Raw genomic sequence first — 11,129 nt, 5'->3', positions numbered from 1 at the left:
CAAAGCCAGGAAGGGAGGACTTTAAAAGATTTAAAACCCAGCTCCAAAAGTTCCTTGGACATCAAATAGCTTTTTCGAAACAAGGTTTTGATGAGTTAAGAGCAAATGAATCAGAAACATATGGATTAAATTCCCCTTAAAATCCGCATGGGTTTAAAAAATGAAGGGGAATGGAGCTTGGCAAATATCTTTTTTGGTTTTATCAGACCCCAAGCATTTTAAAAACAGTGCAAGATGGCTGGCAAACCCAACATGCAGCTGAATTCATCCTGTGATAATGGCGGGTCTCGAGAAGGACCCGCTGCACAAGTTGGGGACACCACGCAGGGCAGCTGTTAGCGTCCCCTCCCCTGGTGAGCAAAGGCCCCCCCTCCATACGCCAAAACTCTGTGAGCAGAGAGCTCCAGTGGACGGCTCCATAAAGGGATTCTGGTCCGTGTGGCCACTCGCTCTTCTTGTTAACTGCATGACAGGAAATTAAGAGAAATCACAAAAGGCAGCGTTTCCATTCTGTTCGGGTGTGCGTGCTGTTGTGTGACTTTGTGATTCCATGAACCGCAGATCACCAGGCTCCTATGTCCATTGAATTTCCAGACAAGGACACTGGAGTAGGTTGCCAGTTCAGGTTCCCACCTCCGATTAGAGATGTCCTCCAAGTCTCCCTCCCAACCTCCGCCAAAGCCCCCTTTGGAGGAACTCAGATGGCTCTCAGCTAAAGAAAGTAGTGCAATCTTGGATCTGCACTGAGATGGGCCTGCCACAGGCTCGGGACAAAACCCCAGTGCGTGTTCTGTAAGGAGGTCCCTCCAGAGGGAGGCCTGTGGCCAGGCGGATACGTGGGGGTCCCTCTGAGCAGACCCCAGGCATGAGACAGCGGAGCAGCCCTCAACCAGCCCCAGAGAACTCCTTCTATTACTTGTGAGGAGACAGGGCTGAGGGCCCAGGGCCCCTGGGGTCACCTGTCGAGACACGCAGCAGTGACGCCGGGGTGTGGGAGCTGAGGTTCCCGATCCCCAGGTCACACTCAGGCTGCATCTCAGAGCACCACCAGGAACCATTCTGGAGCACGACTGACATCAAGCATCCTCAAGGATGGTGTCCTGGGAGAGGTGCAGAAACACATCCATCGGTGGTCCCCTGCTCCCAGAATAAGCCCCAGTTCTCAGCTTTCGTGTCACGCTGTCTGCAGGGTCACCGCATCCACCCTGCCCACAGAGGACCCGTCCAAGAGGCGGATGGGAGAGCGCTGAGAGGAGGGAAGCCGGCCCGCCCCCCAGCTCCACCGCGCAGAGCCATCATGCCGCGCGGAGCGAGCTGCCGGGGACCCTGTGGCCCAGCTGGCTCACCTATAAAACAAGGATGCTAATGGCTCCCATCCGAATGCGGTTGGAGGGACTGCTTGAGTTTCTCCAAGTGAGGCTGTTGGCGTTGGTCTGGCCCGGGGACCCGCCATGCCTGCCCACGGTGCTGATGGTGACGTGGTGCCAGTCACTGCAGATAAATGACCTCACCCCACTCCATCCTCACCACCGCCTTGATGTCATCACCCCCACTTGAGGGGTAAGAAATCCGAGGCTCCAGGAGGCTGAATAACTTGCTAACGAGCTGCGCAGCCAGATTTCCAGATCAGATAGGGCGGGCTCCCCAGCCGCCTGCACCCCGAAGGCACCGCTGCTCCAAGGCGCATGGGCTGGGTGTTCAGCCTGGGCTTGGCCCCCTCGGCCAGCTCTGCGCCATGGACCAGCTGTGTGACCAGTCGCCACAGGCCTGTCTGAATCCAAGGCCATCCACTCTCCTTAGCCGAGGAGAGGTCGAGGGGTAAAGCAGAGACACCCCGCCATCTTAAGTGCAGAGTCCAAGCCCAGCCCACCACCCCCTCCCCCCTAACCCCAAGAAGATTTGTTCACTGAGTCTCAGTCCCCTCATCTGTAAGATGGGCCTGTCATTAGTATTTACATCCCAAGGCTGGGAAAAATAAATCAGAGAAGGCCTGTACTTCTCTCACTGGGCAGAGTTCCCAGCATGGCTAATTGCCCGATAATTATGGAGGCTCAGGCCTGCGTTGTCCCCCACCCTCCAGCCTCCGCCTCCACGAGGACAAGGTGTCTGCACAACAGAGTCCTTCACAGGCAACAGTGTCCTTTCCGTAGCCCAGCCTTGCGCCTCCCAGAACCTGTCTAGGGTCCAGGCACAGAAACGCAACCACATGCCAGGGCTCCCTGTGTCTGTCTCCGCTGACACTCTCACGTTGGCCTGCCTGGCTGTTCTGCCTGGGAACATGCAAGCGGCTGCATCTCGTCATGCTTCAAAGTCCGATACCAGCCCCGTCACTTCAGTTCTAAGATGCCACCAAAGACGGGGTCCTATAGATGGGACACCTGATGGGTATGGACTCAACCTCCCCCCACCATGGTTCTCCCATCTGTAAAACAGAGCCAGTAACACCTGCTTCTACGGGGCAGTACCAAGAACACAGCAAGTGCTCAGTAAATGGTCCACCTGCCATGGGAGACTAACTCTCCATCTAGTTTCACACCAAGCGCCAAGAAAACTGTAGATCAAACCATACCCCAAAGGCGCAGGGATGAGCCTGGCCCTGGGCTTGCTTCAGATGAAAAAGAGCTTGCTTTTGCTATGTCAAGATCACAAACCTATTACACTTTTAAAACCCAAAGAGGAGACTCGGGCCCTTTGAAGCCAACGTAAATACAACTGTTTAACAGCTTATTTTAACTATCCAATGGGAAGCCAGTTGCTTAAATGGATTCACGTTGCCAGCAATCTCTCTCTGCGACATGGTATTTGTTAGAAATCAGGATTTCACTTCACAAACCGTCCTGCGGTCGCCTCCGCTTTGTCTCTTAACAGGGCTGTCTTTATGTGAGTTTTCTTTGGCTTCCCAATAGAAGAGTAACAGATTCCTTTTGAAGTTTTTTTATTGATGAATGAGCCGCTATAAATAACCCTCCATGGCAGCCGCCCGATCTCTGAAGTTTACTCTGGAATAATAGTAGCAGTGGGAATGAAGGGCAGTTCACAGCAGCGTGTCATGAAATACTTTAATGGGCTTCATACTGTTTAACTTAATCTTTACAGATGTAAAAACAGAAATACAATTATTTTAACAACTATTATTACATATTGCTTTGCTAATGAAAACAAAGTCCTAGGAAGCACGGGGAGACACTGAGGGAATCCTTATGACCCTCACGGAACTATGCTGGGTGCTGGTGGGGATGGGATCTGGGGACGGAGGGAGAGTCAGGGACGGAGCATCTTGGCTCTCCCACAGGTCTCTTTCTGCCTCCCAGCTTTGACACACACACACACACACACACACGCAACCACACACACACACATGCAACCACAGAACACATCCTAATGATGCTGTCATACCAAGTGCAGCTTCTCGGAGCTGATTTCAGGCTCAGCTCTGCAGTATGAATTATGGGGCCCATGGAGAATTTCTGTTGCTGGGAAAGACAACCGCTTGCTCTTAATGGAGCTCGAAGGACTTTTCCTGTTTCTCACAGTCCCCAGCTGCCACCCCGCCTCCTTGATCCCAGCCCTCCCACCCCCGCCCCCTCAACTCCAGCTTCCAAGGAGCATCCTCTCGCCAGAGGGGACTGGGATACAGCTCACTCGCAAACCCATAAATCCAGAGGTCGCGCCTGCAGTCTGAACCTTCTCCCTGCCCCTCTGGGAAGTCGCAGAGATTAAATATGGAACCCCTGGGTCTCGTCCACTGCACTGTGAAGACCGCCCTCCCCTTTGATTCTTCGGGGAGGTCTCTGCCTGCAGAGGCGCATCCAGAGTCCAGACATGCCTGTTTCTCATGAGCTGTGGCCTAACCCCCCTCCCGCACTCCAGACTGGGAGCGGGGGCCCCCATGCAACCCCCCACTGTATAACTCTGTGCCTTCTCCTCCCTGCTTCTTGGAGCGGTCCTCGCCAGTGAAACTAGGAGCTTGCCTGAACCCCGAACCCTTCAGGAAATGACAGGATTGGGCAGGGAGACGTCAAAAATATGTATTTTGAAAGCTCAGCTGGAGACAGGGGCTTGTACCCATGGCAAGCAGCAGATTTGCCCAGTAGTCAGCAGCCGCTCTGGATTCTCACAGCCCCCACCCCGTGGACCAGGGGCAGTGGGCAGATCCTTGAGAGCAAAATAGAGGGCAGCTCACTCCCAGGGAAAAAGAGCCAGACTGGGACCCTGGATGCCTCTCTATGTCTGCCCAGGTTTACCCATCAGGTGAGCCCCACCACCCACCCGCCCTGGGCTGAGCAAGTAAAGGGGTGAACAGCCTTGTGTGGAGAAAAGCACCAGGAGTCAGATAAGTGCTTTCCCGGGATCATTCTACAAGTGTTCACTGTCTGCTCCGCACCAAGCGTTGGATCACAAGCCAAGGGACGCTCACTCTGGCAGGAGAGCCAGGCGTGGAGAAATGCAATCCTGTAACAAACATTTTTGGAGGCCTGCTAAGTGGCAGGCTCTAGGCTGGACATGATAGGAAAAAAGGGGCACAGCAGAGAATGATGTGACCTTTGCCCTCAAGAGCGCATTGCATCGTGGGGAGGGACAGATGCAAAACTCATTACTGGGCAAATAATTACTTAATTGCAGTTGGGATAAGTACTCTAAAGAGCTGCAGAATCCTCTAAAAGTGTGTGAAAGGGCAAGCAAAGAGAATCAAGCTGTGCATCCCTCAGGCTGAGGCGGAGTGCGTGAAATGCAGCTCGTCTAAACTAAGATGTGTGGTTAGCACAGGATACACACTGGACTTCCAAGACTTGGTGCCAAAAAGATGTAAAGCATGTCAATAATTTTTATATTAAACCACATGCTGAAGTGGGATCAAATCCAGGTCTCCATCTGAGCCATCAGGGAAGCCCAGTACCTTGGATAGGTGGGGTTAAATAAAATAGACCCCTGAAATGAACTTTACTTGTTTCTTTTCACTTTTTCTTTTTTAAGGTGGCTCCTAAAAATTGTCAAATTACTCTTCTTCAGCTCGCTGGGCTAGAAGATCCAAAAATGCATCCCTGAGCAAGAGGCTTTCTGTGGCCCTTTAGCTTGAAAATCCCAGAGAGATGGGAAGGAGATAGAAATATGGCCTATGCCACTAACTCTGTTCTTTGGGTGTGGAGATCACACAGAGGAACTAACCAGGGTTTCTCAAATCTCAGGGCTGTAGAGTCAGATAATTCTCCATTGTGAGGGGCTGTCCTGTGCTCTATAGGATGTTCACAGCATGTCTGGCCTCAACCCCCTAGCTGCCGCTAGCACCCCTCCCCTGGTTACAAGAACCTAAAACGCCTCCAGACACTGCCAACTGCCCCAGGGGTAAGACTGCCCTGGTGAGAACCAGCCCGCTCGACCAGTGTGGGACCAGGTGAAGATTCTGCATCAGAATCCCCAGCGTCTCCGGTAGAGGGGTCTGGGCAGCTCAATTTGTCAAGCTCACTGGAAGGTTCTGACATGCAGACCCCACTGAAGGCCTCATGGAGGATGCTGTCTGCTAGGAGGTGTGTTCCCTGCCTGTCTCTTCCACTTCAGGAGGTGAGGAGGTATTCACCCTGTAGGCTCCCTGCTTTCACACTTGGTCGGGTGATACAGAAGAGTGGCTACGAGCTTTAAAGACAGGAATGCTTGCCTGGGTGTGGTGCTTTGTCAAGGATCTGCTTTGCAAACCTGGCCGGCGGGGGCGGGGTTGAGTACTGGTAAAATATCAGTAATAAAATGGACACAGTGCTCCCCAGCTCCCAAGTTTACCTCAAGATGAAAGAGATTGTGCACACAAGACCTCAGGACGGAGTCTGACGATGGAGGGTGCCGCAGAGCCGGAGAGCCTGGGTCCAAACCCAGCTCTGCCATGCATGGGTCATGGGACCCTGGGAAGTGACTAAGCTCTCTGAACCTGCTACCCCGCCTGTAAAAGTGGGGAAACTACCGTCCCTAGCTCACAGACCCAGGAAAAGTAAATGAGTGATCATATACATTGAGTCCTTACACCCCAGCAGAGCCTGAGTACTCCGCAAACACTGCAGTGATGACTAGCCCTCAGAGATCTTATCACTCTTTTGTTGGCTTAAGTTTTTACTGCAAACACTCCTTCAATTATACAGGAAGAATTTGCAAGCCGCTCACAGGATCTTTACAAAGGCTACAGCTTTTGGTAGCCTGGTCCCAAGCTGCCAGGACCACAGAGCTGGCCACCGCAGAAGCTGCCGCCTCCAGCAGGACCTGAGAACTTCAAATCCTGGGTGGTTTTCACAGCTCCGGGTCTCAGGACCACTCCCGTGATCCACAGCATCCAAGCAGGTACACGACCCCGCCTCCTGGCCCACCTGGCTCCCAAGGCCACACCTGTACATCTGGTGGTGGGCCCTGGCCTAGCACACAGGTGAGCAAGGGCCACCTTCTTTTCTTTTCGTATTTGAAAGATGAGATAGAAAGAATGGGAATCTAACAGGAATTGGAAAGTGTTTAAAAGATTTTGAGTAACCATAAATATCAACAGGGCCCTCACTGGTGCCTGTCAATATACTTCGCTGAATATAAGCCCCTCAAGGATAGGACCCGGGCCTGGGCTGTTTATGTATGACTAAGGTGTGCCACAGGCCTGGCACTTAATAACTATTTGGTGGATGAAGAATATCAAACTATTCTGATGACAAAGGCACTTGGAACAAGTTCCTGATTGTGGGAAAATAGAAACGTTTTTACTTCTTTCTGGGAATCCCCACACATATGTGCATCCTTTACCCCGAGCTGAGTGTGGGTCAATACTGGTGAGGCACTAGCTCAGGCAGCAAAGACGGTGTGAAAGAGAACAGGCACTTTAGGATCCGGTGGCCTTGATTCGTCCTCCATCATGTGGGGAGACTATTTTGATCAAGTGGAAATTGAGTACAAATGTGGATAAATAAGAAGAAAGAATAGAGGCGAACAACCCCTTTGCACGATTCCTTCCTCCCTGGAGATGCGCCTGAGGGCCTTGGAACCGCGATACGTGGCTCACGGTCCTGGCTGCAGAGCAGACCCTCCTGCGGAGCCTTCAGAAACATGCCATCTGGTCCCCCCACAGACCAGCGGAGTGGGAGCCCTTGGGAGCAGGACACAAACACTGGGAGGTCATCCTGTATCAGAAGGGTGAGCACGCGGCCCCTGGATTTGCTCTCACCCCACATGGAAAGCCAAGGAACCCCTGGAACAAACAGCAGAGACGAGAAATGAAACACACTGGAAATAGATGTATTTCTCCTGAATCCCATCTTCCTTATGCCACTGAGTGGCCCTTACTCAGATACTGGGCTATCCCTAGGCTAACAGTGTCTCCCATGCCCAAGGAAGGGAAGGAGTCGTCATTGCAGGGTGCTCCGGGCACCAGCAAGAGCCCAGCATGAATTATTCATCACTGTCTCCGTGCCCCGCCCCCCCATCATGCGCTCAAGATGGAGCCCACAGGGCAGACACAAAGTCCAAAAATGTGGGAAAGTTTATTTATTTCTCCAAAACATTCCTGATTTGTAATGTGCTTTCTAAAAATGTTCTAGCTGACCCAGCCCCTGCTATATTTAGACACAGCATTTAAAGAAATGTTCCTTACCCTTTATAAGGCGGGCCATGAAACATGAATTTAGGAAAAGCGGCTCCCCAGTCTGGTCCCTTTGTCCCTGGGAGAGGGGTGGAGCCTCTCCTTACAGTAGCATGATCTTGGTGCTCGGAGCCCGAGCGAGGGGGGCAAAAATAAAGAGTTGCATTCATTCCCAGGGCCCTTGAGTTCACAATGGCTGGATGGCCAGCCCTGGGAAGCCCCTTCTAAGCTCCCGGGCAAAGCAAGGAAACACCAAAGGACTGGCTCTCCTCTGTGAAAATCGCTCTCCTGTGGTTTCCGAGGATCCCCTGCCGGGTATGACAGCTTTTTTTTTTTTTGCTTTTGGTTTCGTGTTCAAATGTTTGGATCATCTCAAGAGCTGTAAGACTGCAAGGAAGAGATGAAATGGCTGCCAGCCTGCCCTGGAGGAAGAGCTGAAGAAGTCCGCCCAGGAGGCTCCCACCACCTAGGAATTAGGAACGCGAGCAGGACTGTGGGTTCATGATTTTGTTACAAAACTGAGACATCACAAATGCGCTCGTAAAACAAAAGTGTTTAGATTAGAGGCTACGCCTGTATACAGAGATGAGACCTCCCATTTACCGAATGCTTCCTGCACGCCAGATATTTTATGTATATATATTTACTGTTTTGGGCTTCCTTGATGGCTCAGATGGCAAGGAATCCGCCTGTAATGCAGAAGACAAAGTTTCAAACCCTGGGTCAGGAAGATCCCCTGGAGGGGGCATGGCAACCCACTCCAGTATTCTTGCCTGGAGAATCCCATGGTCAGGGGAGCCTGGCAGCTACGGTCCATGGGGTCACCAATTTAGTTCTGACAGCTGCCCGGTGCTGAAGGCTTTAGTACTAGTCCATTTTGCTGGTGAGAACTAGGAACTTAGACCCATCATAAAACTTACTCCTCACAACAGCTTGACGAGGCGGTTACTAATGTTGCTCCCATCTGTACAGATGAGAAAGCTGAGGCACAGAAGGGTTAAGTCATTTTGCTGATGTCACACAGCAACTGGGTTATTAGCGGAGCTGGATTATTAGCCTGTGTCTGGTGGGCACAGTCTTGATGAGGTTAACATGCTCCTTCACCTGAACCTCGAATCACTGAATGGTAACGAGTCTTAAGACATTAATGGGAGGGTTTTCCTCGCAGTAGGTGTGTCTGGAGAGACCTGGGAATGTGTGGAGCAGAAGAAGGTGACCACTGCCTGGGAAAGAAGTGTGACCCCGGGAGAAGGGTATGCGCAATGTTCACTTTGCACAGGATGGGGACCTGAGTCCAGCTGTAAGCTAGGTGTTGTCCAGGGTGACATGGGCTTGTGAGCAGCAGGGGGCCACCCCCCTTCCCAGAGGCCCAACCTCGATGTTGCTGGGCTGGGATACTCCCTTCATCTCCCTCCTCTGGACTCCGGCTGGAGGACACCCACACCAGCATGTGGGCCACAGGTTCTGGAAGAGTTAGCCAGCATCTGTCATGTTCTGCCTACTACCCAGGAAGGAACAGCTTTGTTTTAAATGCTTGACAAACACAAACGGATACAAACTATGTGCAGTCATCCCAGGCCCCAGCAACTCAGTAAGACATTCTGATCTTGGCCCTTGGACATCAACAGTGTGGTCCAGGTTCCAGAGGAAAGACCCCCTGCCCACTGTCCTGGCCATGCTCTGTTGGAATTGTCCCCACTGTGGCATGTTCTGTACCCTTCTCTGCCCCTACAGGCTAACCCCTATGGACTGCTGTTACCTGGGCTCCCTGTAGGCTGGACTTCTGGTGGGTTTAGCCATCGGAAGCACCATGGTGAGGGTGGAAGACAGAAGACGAGTTGGGTGTCCCTACTCCGCTCCTGTCAGTGCTGTGGCCGCATCTACACTCATTCCGCCCACTCCCCTGAAAAGAGTCCTTCCACCCCAGTCTCCTTCCAGTGGCTCATCTAAGTCAGGTTCTGTTTCCTCCTGGAACCCTGATTTTCACACTGATAGAAAAGGGAAGTTGTGACAAATCTTTGCCCAGTTGGGCCCAGGCCCCACCACTCACTGTGACCCTCTCTAGGTCACTGTACCATCTATGGGGATCTGTCTGACCCTGCAGAACCCCGAGTCTGGGGCAAAGACAAAAGACAAATGTAGATGAGAACTTGCCACTTGGGTATTCAGGTATACAAATTGCTTGAAATGTGGATTAAAAATAAAGGTTTTACTTTTCCAACAAACTCATGCTCTTCAATTTTAATAATGAAGCTGGATTATGATCATGTATATTTTTGACTGTATGAAACAACCCCTGCTTCATGGAAATAAGATTCTAGCTGCTGTGAAGCACACCGAGTTATGACGCTCACACAGGCGTGTGCGTTCCTGGCCACGGGCTCCGGCCTTCGGCTGTAACAATAAAATCCAGTGTGGCTGATTCATTAACCCACACGTGGATAGACAATGAGCACTCTTAGTGAAACGCTAGAGACCGCAGGTAGGCTCCTTTCCAGAGAGGTGCGATTGTACTGGAAAATGGCAGACATATCCTGTTCCTCCGGTTCTGGAAAACCTCGTGGGGCATGTGAGAACCAGGAGGCCATCAGCTTCCACAGGAGCCAGGAAATACCCAAGAAAGGAAAACACAAAGGCCCTTGCAGAATCCCCAAACCCTTGCAAGAGTCCAGGAAGTAAAGGTCTCAGATGTGTATGTCTTCCAAGACTCTCTTATAATGTCTTTGTTAGTTTCACTGCTGCTGCTGCTGCTAAGTCGCTTCAGTCGTGTCTGACTCTGTGCAACCCCAGAGACGGCAGCCCACCAGGCTTCCTCATCCCTGGGATTCTCCAGGCAAGAACACTGGAGTGGGTTGCCATTTCCTTCTCCAATGCATGAAAGTGAAAAGTGAAAGTGAAGTCGCTCAGTCATGTCTGACTCTAGTACTGGAGTGGGATGCCATTGCCTTCTCCGGTTAGTTTCACTATAATCGTGCAAAAAACTAAATAATTCCTTGTTCAAATTCTATAGCAAAACAAAATCTTTCCAAAAGTGCCAGTACTTGGGTTATTCTAAAAGAAATCAGCATTTGATCCGAGTCTATCTGTCTCAACTACGCAAAAAAGATGAATTTCTGACCATTTGTGTGTGTAGAAAGTATATATACACACGTATATATACACATATACAGATATGTACATGTGTACATACATACATATACACTTACTTATCATTGTACATACACCTGCCATATCCCCCATTATGTTCAGTGTACTCGTGCGTGTGTGTGTGTGTGTGTGTGTACACAAGAGAAAGGTCACCTACAGGAAACAGAATCTGTTCCTTTTGTGTAGACGAGAACATAGAGGCAGACTTTGCATTGCCCAAGAACAGGACAATATGGTTGCTTCCGGTTTACTCAAAATCTCACTGATTTTGCTTTTATTAAGACTGGAAACCTGTTCTTGGTCTCACTGATCCACAATCAGGAGCACAGGACTAAAACTGGGACATTAGAACAGCTATTTGGATCCCTAAGTCCCAAAGCGCCTC

This window comes from Bos indicus, chromosome 18 (assembly GCF_029378745.1).
Source record: "Bos indicus isolate NIAB-ARS_2022 breed Sahiwal x Tharparkar chromosome 18, NIAB-ARS_B.indTharparkar_mat_pri_1.0, whole genome shotgun sequence".
NCBI lineage: Eukaryota > Metazoa > Chordata > Mammalia > Artiodactyla > Bovidae > Bos > Bos indicus.
The sequence above is the reverse complement of the archived record's forward strand: the minus strand, read 5'-3'. Positions refer to the sequence as shown.